Source organism: Chiloscyllium plagiosum, chromosome 4 (assembly GCF_004010195.1).
Source record: "Chiloscyllium plagiosum isolate BGI_BamShark_2017 chromosome 4, ASM401019v2, whole genome shotgun sequence".
In the NCBI taxonomy this organism is placed as follows: domain Eukaryota; kingdom Metazoa; phylum Chordata; class Chondrichthyes; order Orectolobiformes; family Hemiscylliidae; genus Chiloscyllium; species Chiloscyllium plagiosum.
In genome coordinates, this window is record NC_057713.1 from 58,911,754 (window position 1) to 58,930,766 (window position 19,013).

The window sequence follows — 19,013 nt, forward strand, 5'->3', positions numbered from 1 at the left end:
CTCCAGCCTATCACCCTCACCTTAACCTCCTTCCACCTATCGCATTTCCAACGCCCCTCCCCCAAGTTCCTCCCTACCTTTTATCTTAGCCTGCTTGGCACATTTTCCTCATCCCTGAAGAAGGGCTCATGCCCAAAATGTCGATTCTCCTGCTCCTTGGATGCTGCCTGACCTGCTGCGCTTTTCCAGCAACACATTTTCAGCTCTGATCTCCAGCATCTGCAGTCCTCACTTTCTCCTCCAAAAAGTAGTTAATGTTTCATTTTAAGTAATATTTCAGTACTGAAAAGTAGCAATGCACTGTTGGACACTGCCTTTGGATGGAATGTTAGAGAGAGATTTCAGCTGCTAAACAGGGGAGTTATCTCCTGTATATTTGTCTCTCAATTAATATCACAAAAAAAGCTGATTAAAGGACCAAGGGGCCTCATCTCTGCCACTCGGTGTAGGCCGGGATATTTTTTGCCCTGTTGCTCTGATTACCCATAAATAATATATTACAAATACTCCAAATGAAAGTTGGTACACATAGATTTGGCTCAAGGAAACACTGGTTAGTTTTGGTGAAAATACAGAGTTGAATCCTAGAATATTTAAAGGATCCATTAACATTAGGAGATAAAGCAAATTGACTTTTTTTTATTTTGAATGTTATGGTTTGCTTTACCTAGAAAGCTCTGGATTGTCTCACCTATGGTGGAATTTCAAAGTAGTCAAAATGTGAGCAAGGGTTTCAGAGCAGACTCTTGAATGTGGATTAGATTGAAACCTCTTTAATGAAATGGATGCTATTAATAAGGACTTTTTTCTCAGCTTTATAGTTACAGAGTTTCAACAGAAAATTTGAACTTATAACTACATTGAGTTAACACATAGTAGCAGCGGTAAATATTCTACTGGGTGACCCCTTCTCTTATTATCACCATTTTACTACTTGCTGTGATTCGTGCTCAAATCGCATGTTTCCTACATTACAGCAGTGACTACGAAAGTACTGAATTGACTGTAAGGTATTTTGAGACCATCTAGTGGTTATGGAAAGTACCATACAAATGTAAAGCTTTGTTTTCAGTCTCCACAGATGCTTCCAGACCTGCTGGGTTCCAGCATATTGCATTTTGATTTAATTTTAAGCTAAATTTGGTTAAAATGCTTCATTTATCATACACTTGATCATTGTGACATACAATGTTCTCAACTACAAATATTGCCTCCTTACAGGAGGTGAAAAGTTACAATTTTATTTTGTTGCAACTCCTATGAAAAACTCCTCCGGGAAGCATGTTTCGGCTGAAAATTTTTTATTAGGTTTGAATGTTAGCAATAACACCATTGATAATGATGCCCCATCTTTAGTTATAAGCTAGTAAAATGAACCTACAATTGATGAAAATCTGAAATACAAAGCAAGCCAGTCAGCATATGTAAAGTTTTTATTTAAAAAGACAATAAAGTTAAAAGACAGGTTTATAACATTTTAGGTGTACACCCTTTATGAGAACTGAAGGGTACACACTCAATATGATAACCTATCTTTTCTTTTTACAAATGCTTGATGATTTGTTTTGTATTTTCAGCACTTTCTTTTTGTCATAAACATTTAATTCACTAACTTGGTAATTTTAACTTTTTTATTTTAGGGCAAATGAATGGAAAGGATGGAATCAATATCAGCAACTTCACATTTGTGGAAAGACTATATCCACTTAGTGATGACAAATCGGGCTTTAAATATTCCATCTGCTTGCGAACTAGTACAATCCAGACCAATAGCCTTGATAAGGATGGGTTAGTCTATGCTCAAACCCAAACTCTGCAATAGAGAGAGATGTGGCAAGACCATCACTTCTATACAAGTTTTTTTGGTAACAGCTGTGAAGAATTACTGCCAGGAATACAAGAGCTGTTGCAAATGACCTAATTTTTTTCACCAGTTTAAAAGAAAGTGACTCTTTTTTTTGACATTTTCTCCTGCCTGTGGAATTTCATTAAATGTTATTCCTTGGAATATAACCCCAAAAGAATGGAGAATAAGAAGTGCACATGTTGAGTTAGGGTTTATGGAATATGTAATAAAAACAAAAAGTGCTGGAGAACTCAGCAACTCTGGCAGCATATTTGGAGAGAGTAACAGAATTAACATTTCAAGTCCAATATGAGTTCTTCAGAACATCTGTTAGGCTGGTAGGCTCACGGTTGCTGCAACTCAACTTCCCCAATTCTTTTTATGCTCTAAGCTACCATCATGTGCAAGTTGCATGACTTCCAGTATCCATAATATTTTCTTTTTGTATTTGTGACATCTATTTTAATACAGTTGATGCCAGCTTCTTGTGATCCTTTTGCCACTAATTCTTGCTTCAGCTTAGTGCTAAATTGACATTTCAGAATGTTGTGTGTGAAAAAAAGGAATGAAGTATAAAAGATTCTGATGACATTTTGAGGCACATCTTTATTGTTTTTGATGAACTGATATGTTTGCAAATTCCATTTTTAAACATTGGAGTGGCTAGTATTTGCTACTCCCAAATCCAATAGCTCAATCCCTAAATCAAAAGAATTTAGGAAAACTTTAACTCTTGCATCTGCAGTTTGTGATTTAAAGTATTTGTGATTTAAAGTACTATATTCAGTCTGCTTAACTATGTATTACAAGCTTATGAAAGCAATATCAATGAATCAAGGTAAAATAGTAGACATTTTAGAGGTATTGAAAAAAAGCCTTGGAGATAGTATAACAGTTGTTATACTTTATTCTTTTTCTCTGGAAAATTTTACTTGCAGTTGTTAATACAATAAGTTTATTTGCTTAACCTCCCATAATAGAATCATGGTATTTTCTTAAGGTGCAAATAATTGTTTGTTCTTTTGTGTTCCTTTCCTAAATTCATCCTTCGTCTAAACTTGTCACATGATTTTAAAATGTTCTCGTATCTCCCCTTCCTCTTGTGAGTTGTATTTCTTGTTGAAACTACCATTTGTGTTGTAGTGCTCCAGGAACTTTTCTACTAGTTTCTAATAATCAGCATCTTGAACAGATGGTCATTCATTAGTGTAAAGGTCTGGCTGACTGATTCTGGCTGCAATATCCAAGGTCAGCACGAAACACAAAACAATCATCCGCATCTGTCTCTGCTGCAAACACCAGTCCCCTTCTCCATACAAGAAAAAATATCCAAACAACTTTTACTTTTAATTAAAAACTTGCATTTTATAAAATAGTGCCTTTTTTTAAATCTTATGTCAATTTTGCAGATAGTTGTAAATGCTCAACTCATATAAGACTGCCTGAAAGAGTATACTGTAAATAATGTCTTTATGCAAGGGAAGAGCACAACTCCAAGATACATATAGAATTTGGCCACATGATCAGAAAATCCCCATTACCAAAGGTCGAATGAAATTTTTAGCTTGTATCCAATGCCTAAGGAAGAATTGCATATGTGTATGTTGTGGATGAGGGTGACAGACCTATATTAAACAACCATTACAATAGGTCATTTTAGTGACCTCCACTGAAATTGTTAATTTGCCTTCTTTATGTTATCCATGAAGCCATTTATTTAACTAGTTCAATCTTGAATCATCAATGATTCCAGGTTGCCAGGCTGGAAAGTGTAAGAGTAATTTGTTTGTCTGGTTGTTTTGTACTTGTGGGCCCTTTTTTTCAAATCTGTCTCATGAATGGAATTGGTTATTATAGGAGCAGGTCATTTAGTCATTTTTAAAATGCTTTGATTTAGTGAATCAAACATATGAGTTAATTGGCATTGCTAATATAACATTGAGGCTATTTGAATCACGCTTGTTTGAATATTAGATATATGAGCTTTTCAAGATGTGATACCGTGGTTGTGTACTAGAATCAAAGATTTAAATTCTCACTTCTGGTGCAGGACAGCAGATTCAAGACATTTCTTATTTCCACAAATCAACCTTGTGAGAAAGTGCCCCAGAATTTTGGGTTGTCATTCCAGGGAACTAGAGCTATTGGGAGTCGAGGTGGATGACCCAAGAAAGATGCAAAGATTTGTCCAAACAACTGAGATAATTGACACCCATACATAATCAAGAGCAGGAATAGCCCATCCACTGTCTTGAGTTTGCTCCGTGATGGATGATCTGATTGTAACCACAAATCCAAGTTCCTGCCTATCCCAATAATCTTTCAATCCTTTGCTTAACAAGAGTCTATCTACTCAGCCTTAAAAATACTCAAGGACTCTACTTTCACCGCCTTTTCAGGGAGAGAGTTGCAAAGACTCATGACCTTCTCAGAAAAAAAACTTCACCTAATTTGTTTGAAATGGATGAACCCTTATTTATTTAAACAGTGAATGTTACTTCTACATTCTCCTATAAGTGGAAAGTTCCTATACACATCTATCCTATATGTTTCAACCAAGTCACCTCTTACTCTTCTAAACTCCACAAATACAAGCCTAGCCTGTCCAACCTTTATTCATAAGATAACCTGCTCATTCTAGGTATTGGGCTAGTAAACCTTCTGTAAAGTGCCTCCAACACCTTTACATCTTTAAATAAGGTGACCAATACCATGCACAACGCTTCAGATGCAGTTTCACTAAAATCCATATAATTGAAGCATAACATCATTATTTTCACATGCAATTCCCTTTGTGATATATAATAACATTCTATTACTTTTCTGAATGGAAAGAATAATTGAGACGTAATTTTTAGCCTGGAATTTCTCCTGAACTACTTCTTTGTCATTACAGCAAAAGTGCAGCAGAAACCTGTAACAGGAAACTATGGTGGTTTTAGAACAGTGCTTATAATTAAGAAAAAAAACCTGTTACCAGAGTGACTTCTTTGGTATGACTGCTTCATCTAGGTGCTAGACATTTATGTTCTTAAGGTTTGAGCATCACTGGTAAGACCAACATTTACTGCCATTGAACTGAATTTCTTGTTAAGCCATTATGAACAAACTTTCAAGTTGCTGGTACCATCTGACTTTCCCCACTTCAGGCAACAGCTTTTTTGAGCTGTGAATTGACCTTTTCTGGCCGTAATGATCATTTGCATTTGTGATACTGCTTTTTTTGATTAGATTACCTACAGTGTGGAAACAGGCCCTTCGGCCCAACAAGTCCACACCCATCTTCCGAAGAGAAACCCACACCTCGATATTTACCCCTGACTAATCCACCTAACACTACAGGCAACCTAACCTGGACAACTTTGTGACTGTGGGAGAAAACCGGAGCACCCAGAGGAAACCCACGCAGACACGGGGAGAATGTGCAAACTCCACACAGCCACTTGCCTGAGGTGGGAATTGAACCTGGGTCTCTGGTGCTGTGAGGCAGCAGTGCTAAGCACTAAGCCACCGTGCTTAACCATTCCTATTAGCAGCTGGGAAAACCTTCATTTTTAGAATTTCAAGAGGAAAGATATGTTTTGGATGTTAATTAAGTGCAAAAGTAGGCCATTTGGCCTTGAGCTTGCTCTACCATCCTCATTTGGCTGTGGTTTTTGTATGGCTGAAGATTTCAGGAGTCTGCCACTGCGAACATACTATGAGATAGTTGTACCCATCTACTACTAACATGGTGTAAGTGTTCACTGGAGTCATCTGAAATGCAGTTGGTAGTAGAATAACTTACTAATAAGAACATATGAAATAGGAATAGAAGCACACCATTCGGCCCTTCAAACCTCCTCCACCTTTAATAAGACCATGTGCTAAACTGTTTAATGGATTCCACATTCTCATTAATTCTCAATAACCTTTAATTCCCTTTTCTAACGAGAATCTATCTACTTCTGGCTTAAAAATATTCTTTACCCCCAACTACACTGCCTCCTAAGACAGGGCATTCCAAAGACTCTCACAAATAAAATTCTCATTTCTGCCATAAAATGGCAAGTCAATTTTTAAACAGTGCCTCCTAGTTCTGGACTCACTCATAAAAAGAAATGTGCTCTCCATGTCCACCTTATGGAGATCAGTCAGAATCACTGAAGTCATCCCTTATTCTCAATTCTACTGGAAGCAAGCCTATTCAATCTTTTCTCAAAGATAATCTATTCCAAGTGTCAATCTAGTGTAACTCCTCCGAACAGTCTCCAAAGCATTTATATCCTTCCTTAAATAAGGAGATCAAAACTGCACATAATATTAAAGATGTGATCTCACCGATGCCCTATACGATTAAAGCATGGCATTCTAATTTGTATCTTTTATTCCTGTCATGATAAAAGATAGCATCCCATTAGCCTTCTTAATTACTTGCTCTACTTAATTTGTTCACATTTTGTGACTCATGCAGTAGAGCACCTAAATCCATCTACACCTCAAAATTTTGCAGTCATTCTCCACTTCAGTAATAATCTTTCGTTTATTCATCCTTACAATGTGAACAACTTCATATTATGCTCAATCTTCCAGACTTGTGCCTATTCATTCAATCTATCTGTATCCATCTCTACATTCTTATGACCTCTTCACAATATATTTTGCCCCTTATCTTTCTGTCATCTCTAAATTTAGCTACTATGTCCTTACTTCTCTCATCAGGTCGTAGACATATATTGTAAAAAGCTGAGGCCCCAGCAAAGGCTCCTGTGGGACTCCATTGAGCGCATTGTGAAAATCATTAATAAGACCTATTAATCTATTCTGTCTGTTTTTGTACAATCTTGCTAACCTTCTATCCATGCTAATGTGTTATCCCCTATATCAGGCTACTGCTTTATTGAACGACCTTTAATGTGGCTCTTTGTCAATGCCTTTTAGAAATCTAAGTATAGTGCACCTATTGGCTGTCCTTTTACAGCTCGTGTTACTTATTCAACAAATTCCTATAAATTGCTTAAACATGATTGCACTTTCACAAGACAATGTTTATTCTTCCTGGTTAACATTTAGAGGAAAGTTAAGAGTAAAACACTGCTGTGGATCTGCAGTCACAAATGGGCTAGACCAGGTAGTGACAGTAGGTTTTCTCCCTTTCAATAAGTTAGTAAATCAGATGTGTTTTGTGGTAATTCAATTAGTTCATGACTATTGTTATTCATGACACCACTGTTTACATAGAAACATAGAAGATTGGAGCAGGAGTAGGCAGTTAACCATCTTAAGCCTCACCACCATTCAATATGATCATGGCTGATCATCAAGCTCAATAGCCTAACTCTACTCTCCTCCTATATTCCTTGATACCTTTATAAAAACAAGAGTAACATCTACCTCCTTGGAAACACAATGTTTTGGCCTCAACTACTTTCAGTGGCAGTGAATTCCACAGGCTCAGCACTTTGTAGGTGAAGAAATTTCTCCTCATCTCAGTCCTGAACGGTTTGCCCTTTATCCCTAAACTATGACCCCTCGTTCTGGACTCCTCCACCACCTGGAACATCCATCCTGCATCGAGCATGTCTCGTCCTATTAGAGTTTTATAGGTTACTCATTCCTCTAAACTACAATGATTACAATCCTCACTGACTCAATCTCTTCTCATATGTCAGTCATGACATCCTCGGAATCAATCTGGTAAATGTTTGCTGCATTTCTCTGTGGCAAGAACATCTTTCCTATGATGAGACCAAAGCTGCACACAGTATTGCAAGGGTGGCCTCACCTATGCCTTCTATAATTGTAGAAATACATCCTTGTTCCTATACTCGAATCTATGCTCACTCAGAAGACCAATGTACAGTTTGCTTTCTTTACTGCCTGCTGCACCTGCGCACTTACTTTCAGGAACAAAGAACAAAGAAAATTTACAGCCCAGGAACAGGCCCTTCGGCTCTCCAAGCCTGAGCCGATCCAACTATACTGTCTACATTTGTCACCCAATTCCTAAGCATCTGTATCCCTCTGCTCCCCACCTATTCATGCATCTGTCCAGATGCATCTTAAATGAATCTACCATGCCTGCCTCCACCACCTCCGCTGGCAATGCGTTCCAGACACCCACCACCCTCTGTGTAAAGTACTTGCCGCATGTATCCCCCTTAAACTTTTCACATCTCACCTTGAAAGTGTGACCTCTTGTTATTGAATCCTTCACCCTGGGAATAAGCTTATCTCTATATATCCTGTCTATACCCTTCATGATTTTGTAAACCTCAAAGTACATGAGGAATTGGTACATGAAGACACCCATGTCTCTTTAAATGTTCCCCTCTCTCAATTTACAGCCATTCAAATAATAATCTGCCTTTCTATTTTTGCTACCAAAGTGAATAACCTCATATTTATCCACATAATACTGCATCTGCCATGCATTTGCTCACTCACTTAACCAGTCCAAATCATATTTCTACATCTCTGCATCCTAACAACTCACCTTTCCACCCAGTCTTGTGCTATCTGCAAATTTTGAGATATTACTGTTTGTTCCCTCATCTAAATCATTAATATACTATGTAAATATCTGGGGTCCCAGTATTGATTCCTATGGTATCCCACTAGTCACTGCATTGCATTAAAAGACCTATTATTACTACTTTTAGTTTCCTGTCTGCCAACCAATTTTCTATCCATCTCAATACACTACCCCCAATCCCATGCATTTAATTTTACACACTACTGTCTTATGTGGGGCTTTGTTGAAAGCCTTCTGAAAAATCCAAGTAAGCCACTTCCACAGGCTCCCCGATGAACTCAACTAGTTACATTCTTGATTTATAAAGCATGATTTCACTTCTGTAAATCCATGCTAATTCTGTCTGATTCTGCCACAGCTTTCTAAGTGTTCTTCTATAAAATTCTTGATAATAGACTCTGGCACAACTGATGTCTATAATTCCCTGTTTTCTCTCTGCCTCCCTTTTTAAATAATGGGATTACGTTAGTTACTCTCCAATCTGCAGGAACTATTCCAGAGTCCAAACAATCTTGGAAGATGATCACTAGTGTACCTTGGCCGGTTGGTGTTCCATTTGTAATTATACACACTGGGAACAGCCCACTACTGAATTTGGCCTGAAGCTAGGATCAGCACTGCCTTGTACTCTTAAAGTAGACTTGGCAGGGATTTGTGGTATGTTATTATTACAAATTTATATCCATAAAGGCATAGGTAGACCGTCCTGATTCCAAATGTGACCACCAAACCTTCCTTCTTTACCTGGGCTTATTTATGTTCTGCATTCGACAAAGTCATATCTCTCTAGCAGTCATCTAGATCTAGGCAAAATCCCAATACTAATTCCCTTGGTTTAGATTAGATTAGATCCCCTACAGTGTGGAAACAGGTCCTTCAGCCCAAGCACACACCGACCCTCCGAAGAGTAACCCACCCAGTCCCATTTCCCATTGACTAATGCACCTAACACTATGGGCAATTTAGCATGGTCAATTCACCTGGCCTGCACATCTTTGGACTGTGGGAGGAAATTGGAGCACCTGGAGGAAACCCACGCAGACACGTGGAGAATGTGCAAACTCCACACAGATAGTCGCCCGAGGCTGGAATTGAACCTGGGACCTTGGTGCTGTGAGGCAGCAGTGCTAACTACAAGTCTTGCCACAATGCCACCCAAAAATCTTGAATTTCCAAGTAAAACTGATAGCATCTCAGGCTAAAGGAGGCTTGAATTGTAATATTCTTTATCTAAATCCCTCAACTCTTAGAGGCATAGAGATGTACAGCATGGAAACAGACCCTTCGGTCCAACACGTCCATGCCGACCAGATATCCCAACCCAATCTAGTCCCACCTGCCAGCACCCAGCCCATATTCCTCCAAACCCTTCCTATTCATATACCCATCCAAATGCCTTTTAAATGTTTCAATTGTACCAGCCTCTACCACATCCTCTGGCAGCTCATTCCATACACGTACCACCCTCTGCGTGAAAAAGTTGCCCCTTACCCGCATTCTCCCCGTCGCCCTTAATTCCTTGTGACATCAAGAATTTATCAATTTCTGCCTTGCAGACATTTCGCGTCCCAGCCTCAACTGCACTCTGTGGCAATGAATTCCACAGGCCCACCACTCTCTGGCTGAAGAAATGTCTCCGCATTTCTGTTTTGAATTTACCCTCTCTAATTCTAAGGCTGTGTCCACGGGTCCTAGTCTCCTCGCCTAACGGAAACAATTTCCTAGCGTCCACCCTCTCCAAGCCATGTATTATCTTGTAAGTTTCTATTAGATCTCACCTAAACTCCAATGAATACAATCCCAGGATCCTCAGCCGTTCCTCATATGTTAGACCTACCATTCCAGGGATCATCCGTGTGAATCTCCGCTGGACACGCTCCAGTGCCAGTATGTCCTTCCTGAGGTGTGGGGACCAAAACTGGACACAGTACTCCAAATGGGGCCTACCAGAGCTTTATAAAGTCTCAGTAGCACAACAGTGCTTTTATATTCCAACCCTCTTGAGATAATTGACAACATTGCATTCGCTTTCTTAATCACGGACTCAACCTGCATGTTTACCTTTAGAGAATCCTCAACTAGCACTCCCAGATCCCTCTGTACTTTGGCTTAATGAATTTTCTCACCGTTTCGAAAGTCGTCCATGCTTGTATTCTTTTTTCCAAAGTGCAAGACCTCACATTTGCTCACATTGAATTCCATCAGCCATTTCCTGGACCATTCTTCCAAACTATCTAGATCCTTCTGCAGCCTCCCCACTTCCTCAGTACTACCTGCCTGTCCACCTAACTTTGTATCATCGGCAAACTTCGCTAGAATTCCCCAAGTCCCTTCATCCAGATCATTAATATATAATGTGAACCCAACACTGCGGAGATCATTAATATATAATGTGAACCCAACACTGCGGCTCCAACACTGAACCCTGCGGGACACCGCTTGTCACCAGCTGCCATTCCGAAAAAGAACCTTTTATTCCAACTCTCTGCCTTCTCTCTGCCTTTTATCCCCTCCGCCTTCGACGCTCCAGTGAAAACAGCCCCAGCCTATTCAGCATCTCCCTGTAGCTCAGATCCTCCAACCCTGGCAACATCCTTGTAAATCTTTTCTGAACCCTTTCAAGTTTCACAACATCTTTGCGATAGGAAGGAGACTAGAATTGCACGCAATATTCCAACAGTGGCCTAACCAATGTTCTGTACAGCCACAACATGACCTCCCAACTCCTGTACTCAATAGTCTGACCAATAAAGGAAAGCATACCAAACGCCTTCTTCACTATCCTATCTACCTGCAACTCCACTTGAAAGGTTTTAGTGTCTGGTGTCTCGGGGAAAGTTAGGCTTCTACTAACTGAAAAAGCTGTGGGTCCACAAGCTGCCAGGAGAATTACTCATTACTTTTCATTCGGCTCGATGTTATTTGTTTGGAAAAAAATATTGCATGCTTTCCACATACTGGGCCCCGTCTTTGATGGCAGGATTGAACGCGTCCAGCTTCCCAAATAATGGCATGATGCTAGAAATGCTTACCCTAACTCAAAGATGACTGTCGTGAGCAAATTTCTTCAGTACCATGCTTTTCTCTCATCTCTACTGAAATGTTTCCATTGGGGCTGGTAACGTGTAACCAAGTCACCCTTTATTTACACATGGAGAGCCCTTGATATTTATCCAGCTCCTTCAGAGCTAGCTGTCAGTGAATCAGATGTCTGACAGTCCTGTTCTTGTCTGTAAGCCAGGGCTCTATGATTTGACCAGGTAAACAGCCCTGACCAGGGAAGTCATTCTGTGAGGTCCACCTGGTTGACCTGTTACAATCACTACACCCCTAAGTTGAAAAGATCAGTTTCCAGATTCTTCTATCTGAAAGCCTAATCCACTATACTGCTAATTTTTTTCATGTGTCATGTGTCATTGTGGTAAGGATGTTGGAAATCAAGGCTGCTCTTCTTGGAGTTATCCCAATCAAGTTAGCAATTTTATTGAAGTAAGAAAATGTCCCCTATTTACCTGACCTTTTAGATCCAGGTGACCAGAAAACATGGATCAGGTTTCTAAACAAGAATTATTATTGATTACAAATAAATACACGCTACCACAGGTAGAACACAAAAATCTGCTAAGTGGGAGAGACAGTTTACTTCAGGGACAAATTTGGTGTAGGAACCATGGGAATGGCCCCGCATGGAAAAGAGGCATGGTCAATGCAAGACCAGGTCCGGTGACCTATAAAGTTTGGGTGGATGTGATGGAACTGAACAAGGTTCTGAACCGTATGAAAGCTGTAAACTTGCAAAAGGTGCCAAGTTTGAGAGCAAAATGTGCCAGGCTCCTTCTTTCTAACTATTGCGGAACCTGTGAATTCTCAGTTTCCATCAACTGTTGAGGAAGCCTTGGAATCTGAGATGGACATGGCAGATGTTGCCGCCTCAGCGCTTTTGCCGCCCTGAAGATGAGATTAACATTCTAGGCATAATAGGTGAGCTACTGTGCATTACATTCTGCTCGTATCAGAGACAGAGTCGGAGGAACCTGACCCAATACTAAAACAGCCCAGGAAGAGCTACAAAAAAAAAGATCCAGCCTATATCCGGGTACTCTGAGAAGAAGAAATGTAGTGATTGTAATGAGGTCAGCCATGTGGATATCATAGAATCAAGTTAGCAATTTAGCAAGTTAGAATATGAGTCCCTAATTGGGGCTGTTAATCTGATCCAATCAGGGAGCCCTGGCTGACATACTGCAGGAGTGTCAGACATCCTATCCACTCTGGGATGTAGCTCTGAGGAAGCTGGCTCAGTGTCAAGGACTTTGCATGTGTAAATAAAGGGTGAAATGGTGATGGGATACTGGCCTCCATGGTGTTATTTCAGAGGCATTTAGCCAATGTTTTATCTGCCATTTTGATTATGTGTGACAGATTCCACATCACAAAGAAGAACTCGTAACTTCTCTCAAAGTCTTGACTTTTTCTTTCTGCGCCTCCATCAATAGTTCAAAAACAAATTATCTGGTTTTTAATCTTATTGCTATTTACAACCTGGTTGCCATTTTCAAGTAATCAAACTTCAAAAGTATTTATTTTCGATGTGAAATCATGTGGTTGTTCAGGATCTAAGGAATTTAGTTCTTATTAAATATATTTAAGACAGAGATCAGTAGAGCTTTTGAAGCAAACCAGGGAAGTTTGCCTCTGATGGGAAAACAGAGTTAAGATTGAAGATCATTCATAAATGACAGGAAAAGGTAAAGGACCATATAGCCTCCTTATTGTGCAAATGATTAAATACCTTATGAAAGCTAATGCTCCAAATGTGCACTTCCTGAGGTACTGTCAAAATAACAGTTTTTGCCATTGTTCTTGCAAATTAAGAGTCCAATTATCAGTTGTCATTGTGCCATACTTCGAAAATACCCAAAATTGTAATTTTTTTTTGTTGATTTTTCTCTCTATCATGTCATTGTCATATAAATGATTATAATCTGATTAATAATCAGTTACGTGCTTTGGATTGATTCAACCCTTGGATTAGTTTATTTGAAAGTAAATTTTAAAAATATTATACATTAGAAGCAGACATTACAACAAACCAACTGTTTCTATGAGTCGTTCTTGCACTCTCACAGTAAACTAAATCACAATATTGTATGCACACATTGCATGGAGTCTTTGAAGCTTAAGTCTCTTAGAGGCAAGGTACACATCACAGCCATCATGCATAATGCTGGATGCAGCCTGGTCCAATACATAAGTAGTGTGTGTGCCATAAATGCAAAATGTCTTTGCACAGCTTACAAAGATTAGTTGGCAGTACAGCCTGAGGAGCAGCATTGGAGTGCAAAGGTGTCCTGTAAGTGACTGAGATGTGTCATCAGGGTTCTTAGAGGCTGGCACTTATATGATGCCAATGTCCATAGGTTTGATTTGGTCATGGAATGTACCTGGTGTCCAATATGGAGGTCCTTTGAATCAAGTGGTGAGCTGAATTCACCAGGAGCCCACAGTATCCCATCACCAAGTCACCCTTTATTTACACATGCAAAGTCCTTGACACTGAGCCAGCTTCCTCAGAGCTACATCCCAGAGTGGATAGGATGTCTGACACTCCTGCAGCTGCTCATCGGATGCTGCCTGAATTGCTGTGCTCTTCCAGCACCACTGATCCAGACTCCTGCAGTATGTCAGCCACGGCTCCCTGATTGGATCAGATTAACAGCCCCAATCAGGGACTCATATTCTATGATATCCACATGGCTGACCTCATTACAATCACTACATTTCTTCTTCTCAGAGTCCCAGGATATAGGCTGGTTCTTTTTTTTTGTAGCTCTTCCTGGGCTGTTTTAGTATTGGGTCAGGTTCCTCCAACTCTGTCTCTGATACGAGCAGAATGTAATGCACAGTAGCTCATCTATTATGCCTAGAATGTTATTCTCATCTTCAGGGCGGCAAAAGCGCTGAGGCAGCATATCGACATCAACTTTGTTAGATTAGATTAGATTAGGTTAGGTTAGTTAGACCAGTCTAGATTAGACTAGTTTAGATTTTATTGTCGCATGTACCAGATACATGTACAAGGTTATAGGAGTATGGTGAAAGATGTTATAGAGTCGCCACTCTCCATGCCATCTTAGAAGAGAGTCATAGAGATGTACAGCACGGAAACAGACCCTTCGGTCCAACTTATCCATACCGACCAGATATTCTAATTAATCTAGTCCCAATTGCCAGCACTTGGACCATATCCTTCTCAACCCTACCTATTCATAAACCCATCCAGATGCCTTTTAAATGTTGTAATTGTACCAACCTCCACCACTTCCTCTGGCAGCTCATTCCATACATGCTCCACCCTCTGTGAGAAAAAGTTGCGCTTAAGTCCCTTTTGAATTTTTCTCCCTCACCCTAAACTTATGCCATCTAGGTCTGGACTCTCCACCTCAAGGACAAATATTGTCTATTTACCCTATCCGTGCCCCTCATGATTTTATGAACCTCTATAAGTTCATCCCTCAGCCTCCGAGACGCCAAGGAAAGCAGTCCCAGCCTGTTCAGCCACTCCATATAGCTCAAATCCTCCAACCCTGGCAACATCCTTGTAAATCTTTTCTGAACCCTTCCAAATTTCACAACATCTTTCCAATAGTAAAGTGACCAGAATCACAGTTATAATTAAAAATCACAGCTGAAATTAAAGAAACCATAAAAAAGGAAAAGAAAATGTCCAGATCACCCTCCCTGCCTTGAATCTTCAGTTGGGCTCACTGACACTGCTTGCTCTGGACCCACCAACATCGAAATCGCCACACTCCGGCACTATCACTTGCCACTGAGCCCACCTTGCTGACGATGCTGCCATCTTGAAATCAATCGAAGTATCAGAGTCCACAACCTTCCTGAACCAATTCAAGAGTGTAGCCCTTTGACGCAATGCTGATATAAGAGCTGCTGTCAATGCCAGTGCTGCCACCACAACAAATCCTGCACTGGGCCCACCAATGAAGAAGTAGGAAGCAGACTGTTACTGAGATGAGTTGGGTCATTAACAAGATTTTCACAAGCACTAATGCATTTTCATTGGCAACTTTCTATTGTCTGGTGAGAAACTTTCCGCACCACTTAACAAAAGCATAAATGGTGGAATGAGATGCTCCCAGCATTGAAGCAGGGCTCACTTGTCCAATTCTGTTAGAAACCTCACAATAGTTTACGTCACTCAGACCACTGTAAGATACTAAATTAGCTTGTTAACAATCTGGTTTCATATTTGACCCTGAGATGACTTTTCAACCAAACTATGGTTCCCAGTTAATAAACATCTTGATCCTAAAATTCTCATCCGTATTTTCAAATACCTCCACAGCCTCATTCCTCCCGACTCTGGAATCTTCTCCCAGCTCACAACCCACAAAGGTATCTGAAACCCTTCCACTTCTGGCCTTTTGAATATCCCTGATTTTAAACACTCTGTTGTTAGTGCCTGTACCTGAATTTGGCAAAGTCATTGGCTCTGAAATTATCTCCCTAATCATTGAAAAGGTTGATTGCAAAATATCTAAATTTCTCTGCCTTTCTACCTCTCTTTCCTCCTTCAAGACACTCCTTAAAAAATATCTCTTGACCACGTTTATGGTCCTGTTACTGAATATTGTCCAGTTTGGCTTAGTATCATATTTTGTGTTTGTGAGGAATTTCTCACATTAAAGATATATTAATACAATTGTCATTGTAAGTACAGTACCTTTGCATCCTTCCATCTATTTCAATAGTAAATCTCAATGAGATACTAATATAATAAATCTTCTGGAGAAGTAGTGTAACTTGCACACCAAATCTAATTCTGCAGTTAACTACTTAGATGTGGTTATCAGAAGTTACTGTCTGATTTATTCTTTAATAGCAATTACTAACAGATCGCATTCCGATTGTATTTACCTCAAAATCTAGGCCTCAATCTTCTTCCGCCCACTGTCTTCTCTCCAGATCAGAAAGCCGGATGATATGTCAGACTGTAGTTGAAAAAATCTTGAATGTCTTTTGACATTGGCAATTTTTCTGGTTAGTTAGCATATTTATCAATCTGGGAGGTCACAATTCAGCTGAACACAGTGGTGACCCAGTAAACTTTTGTGTATTTTTTAACAGCACTCATTGGATATCAGTCTTAACATATGAACTCTGATTTTATTTTAGCATGGAAAGCTGAGGCCATATCAGGTATTTCAATCTTTACCTTGCCTGAAGTTGGCTGTTCAGAAATTGAACTGGGACTTAGTATAGGGTTTTTAACTTCAGCTGTAGTCAGGCACAGAGATAGTTGGGTGTACACCTTGTATGCCAGTTCTCGCTTTCATCCCCACAGGCCATCTTCCTAGGATCGAATGGTAGGAGCAAGGAGGTGAACTGGAGCTTTATAGTCAATGTCGAGGTTCTTACAGACCATGAGGGACAGTTGGCTGGATGTAACATCTTAGCAACAGAGAGGGTGGTAAAGGACATATATGGGAGGTAGTGAGCAGCTTTTTAGCTGGGTTTATAGGCTTTCTGTCCACATTCCAATTTGGGCACCTCCTGTCTCACTTCTGTGGCCAAAGCATTTGCTGGTACTTTCAAACTTGAAAGCCTGCTATTAGCTTTCAGCATGGAGAGCCCTTAAATTTCCTTTAATTAACATATCTGGACCAGCTATGAAACATATGTATGGCAGAGAAGCCTATGTGAAGAGCCATAGTGCAATGCATAATCACAGCCAAAATGAATAGATGAAAATTTGAGAAGGTTCTGCGCAAGAAATTACTAATAGAAATAGCAGAGTTACAGGTAACCACAAAACATATATATAAGAAGGAGAAATAGAAGTTTGGAGATTTCAAGTATTCCAGAATAGGAAAGAGGCAGATGTAATAGTCAGATGGTATCTGATCACGGCAATTCGTTATAGTTTCTGGATTCAGATGTTGGTTTTGTAATCAAGATGGTGCCAGAGAATGACAACCTTGTACACCTGTAATTTCACTGTACCCATATATTCCTGTACTTCAGTATATGTAACAGTCAAATCTATTTCTAAGGCTTGTGAATGCTAGTTATCCAAGAATTTCTTCTGACACTTCATTATGCAACAGTTTTTGGTGTCAGCATGAGTTGAAACCTCAAAGAGGGCAATGTTGTTTTACGTGGCATATTTAATGTAACAAAAAGCCTCAATGTGCTTTTATAAAGAACATTATCAATAAGATATATTTGTTGCTTCCTTTGATCGCAAGCCATGTGAAATAACTCACAAAGAGTGATGCCCCGTCACCAAGTCACCCTTTATTTTCCTGTGGAAAGTCCTTGACGCTGATCCAGCTCCTTCAGAGCCAGCTCTCAGAGTGTCAGGATATCTGACACTCCTGTCCTTATCTGTCAGTCAGGGCTCCCTAATTTGGTCCAGTCAGGGAACTCATAATCAATGATATCCACCTCACTGATCTCATTACAATCAGGAGAAAGTGAGGAAAACAGCTGCTGGAGATCAGAGTCAAAAGTGTAGCACTGGAAAAGCACAGAGGGTCAGGCAGCATCTGAAGAGCAGGAGAGTCAAATTTTGAGCATAAGCCCTTCATCAGGAATGCTGTCCTGATGAAGGGCTTATGCTCAAAACGCCGACTCTCCTGTTCCTCAGATGCTGTCTGACCTGCTGTGCTTTTCTAGTGCCAAACTTCTGACTCATTATAATTGCTACATGCCCATTACCACCAGCCCCTGAGACAGAGGATGTAGGCCCATTCTTTTTCTTGTAGGTCCTTCTGGAACGTTTTAACGTCAAGTCAGGTTCCTCCAACTCTGCCTTTGATATGGGCAGCATGTAACACACAGTCTCTGGCCTCTTACACCCAGAGCATCTCAGAAGAAATTTGTTCTCTTCTTCAGGCAGCTAATACGTCAAGGTGGTGACATCAGGCATGTTCATCTCCAATTCAATGGTCTCCAATGCTTAATGGAGAGGGAGAACGCTCTGACTGTTCTGAGGAGCTGAACATGTTTTGTTCCAGCCCTGTTTGCGAGCTTGCAGCTTTCATATGTGCTTGTTCAGGACTACCCAAACCTATCCAAACTTTACCCTGAACATGTGTTTACCACGTCTCTTACCTGTGCAGGGCCATTTCTGGGATTCTGACACCGTGATTCACTCCTGAAGGAAATGGCAGAATCTTGTGTCCAGGTTGGCATTCTTGAAGACATTCTCCCTCCATTTCCCCCCCCCCCCCCCCCCCCCACCTTCCAGGATGGTGTGGTTTAACCTAGTGCAAGGTCTTCTCCCCATTAGTATGGAGCTATCCCTGCAGTTTCATGAGGGGTAGTCCTAAAGTCAACTAGAAACCGGGACTGTTTTGTATCTAGTGAAGCTTAGGCTATTTCTTTAAGCCTACCTTTAAAGTTTGGACTGCACTTTCTGCCAGACCATCGGATGATGGATGGTATAGAGCTGTCCTTGTATATCGAATGCCATTTGACTTCAGGAAATACTTAAATTCCTTGCTGGTAACTTACAGCCCATTAGTGGGTGGCACAGTGGCCCAGTGGTTAGCGCTGCTGCCTCGCAGCGCCAGAGACCCGGGTTCAATTCCCGACTCAGGCGACTGACTGTGTGGAGTTTGCACATTT

At 40.3% G+C, this 19,013-nt stretch overlaps 1 protein-coding gene and 1 long non-coding RNA gene across 3 annotated transcripts in view; both read left to right on the plus strand.

Annotated features, from left to right (window-relative positions):
* Positions 1-2,943, plus strand: part of LOC122549070 — an 8,729-nt gene extending 5,786 nt beyond the window's left edge. For both annotated transcript variants that reach the window (XR_006311396.1, XR_006311395.1), the window contains exon 2: positions 1,641-2,943. This is a non-coding gene — a long non-coding RNA (uncharacterized LOC122549070). The remainder of the gene's footprint in view (positions 1-1,640) is intronic.
* LOC122549068 (putative Polycomb group protein ASXL3) overlaps positions 1-19,013 on the plus strand; it is a 294,423-nt gene that overhangs the window by 7,241 nt on the left and 268,169 nt on the right. The gene's annotated exons all lie outside the window — the stretch shown is intronic.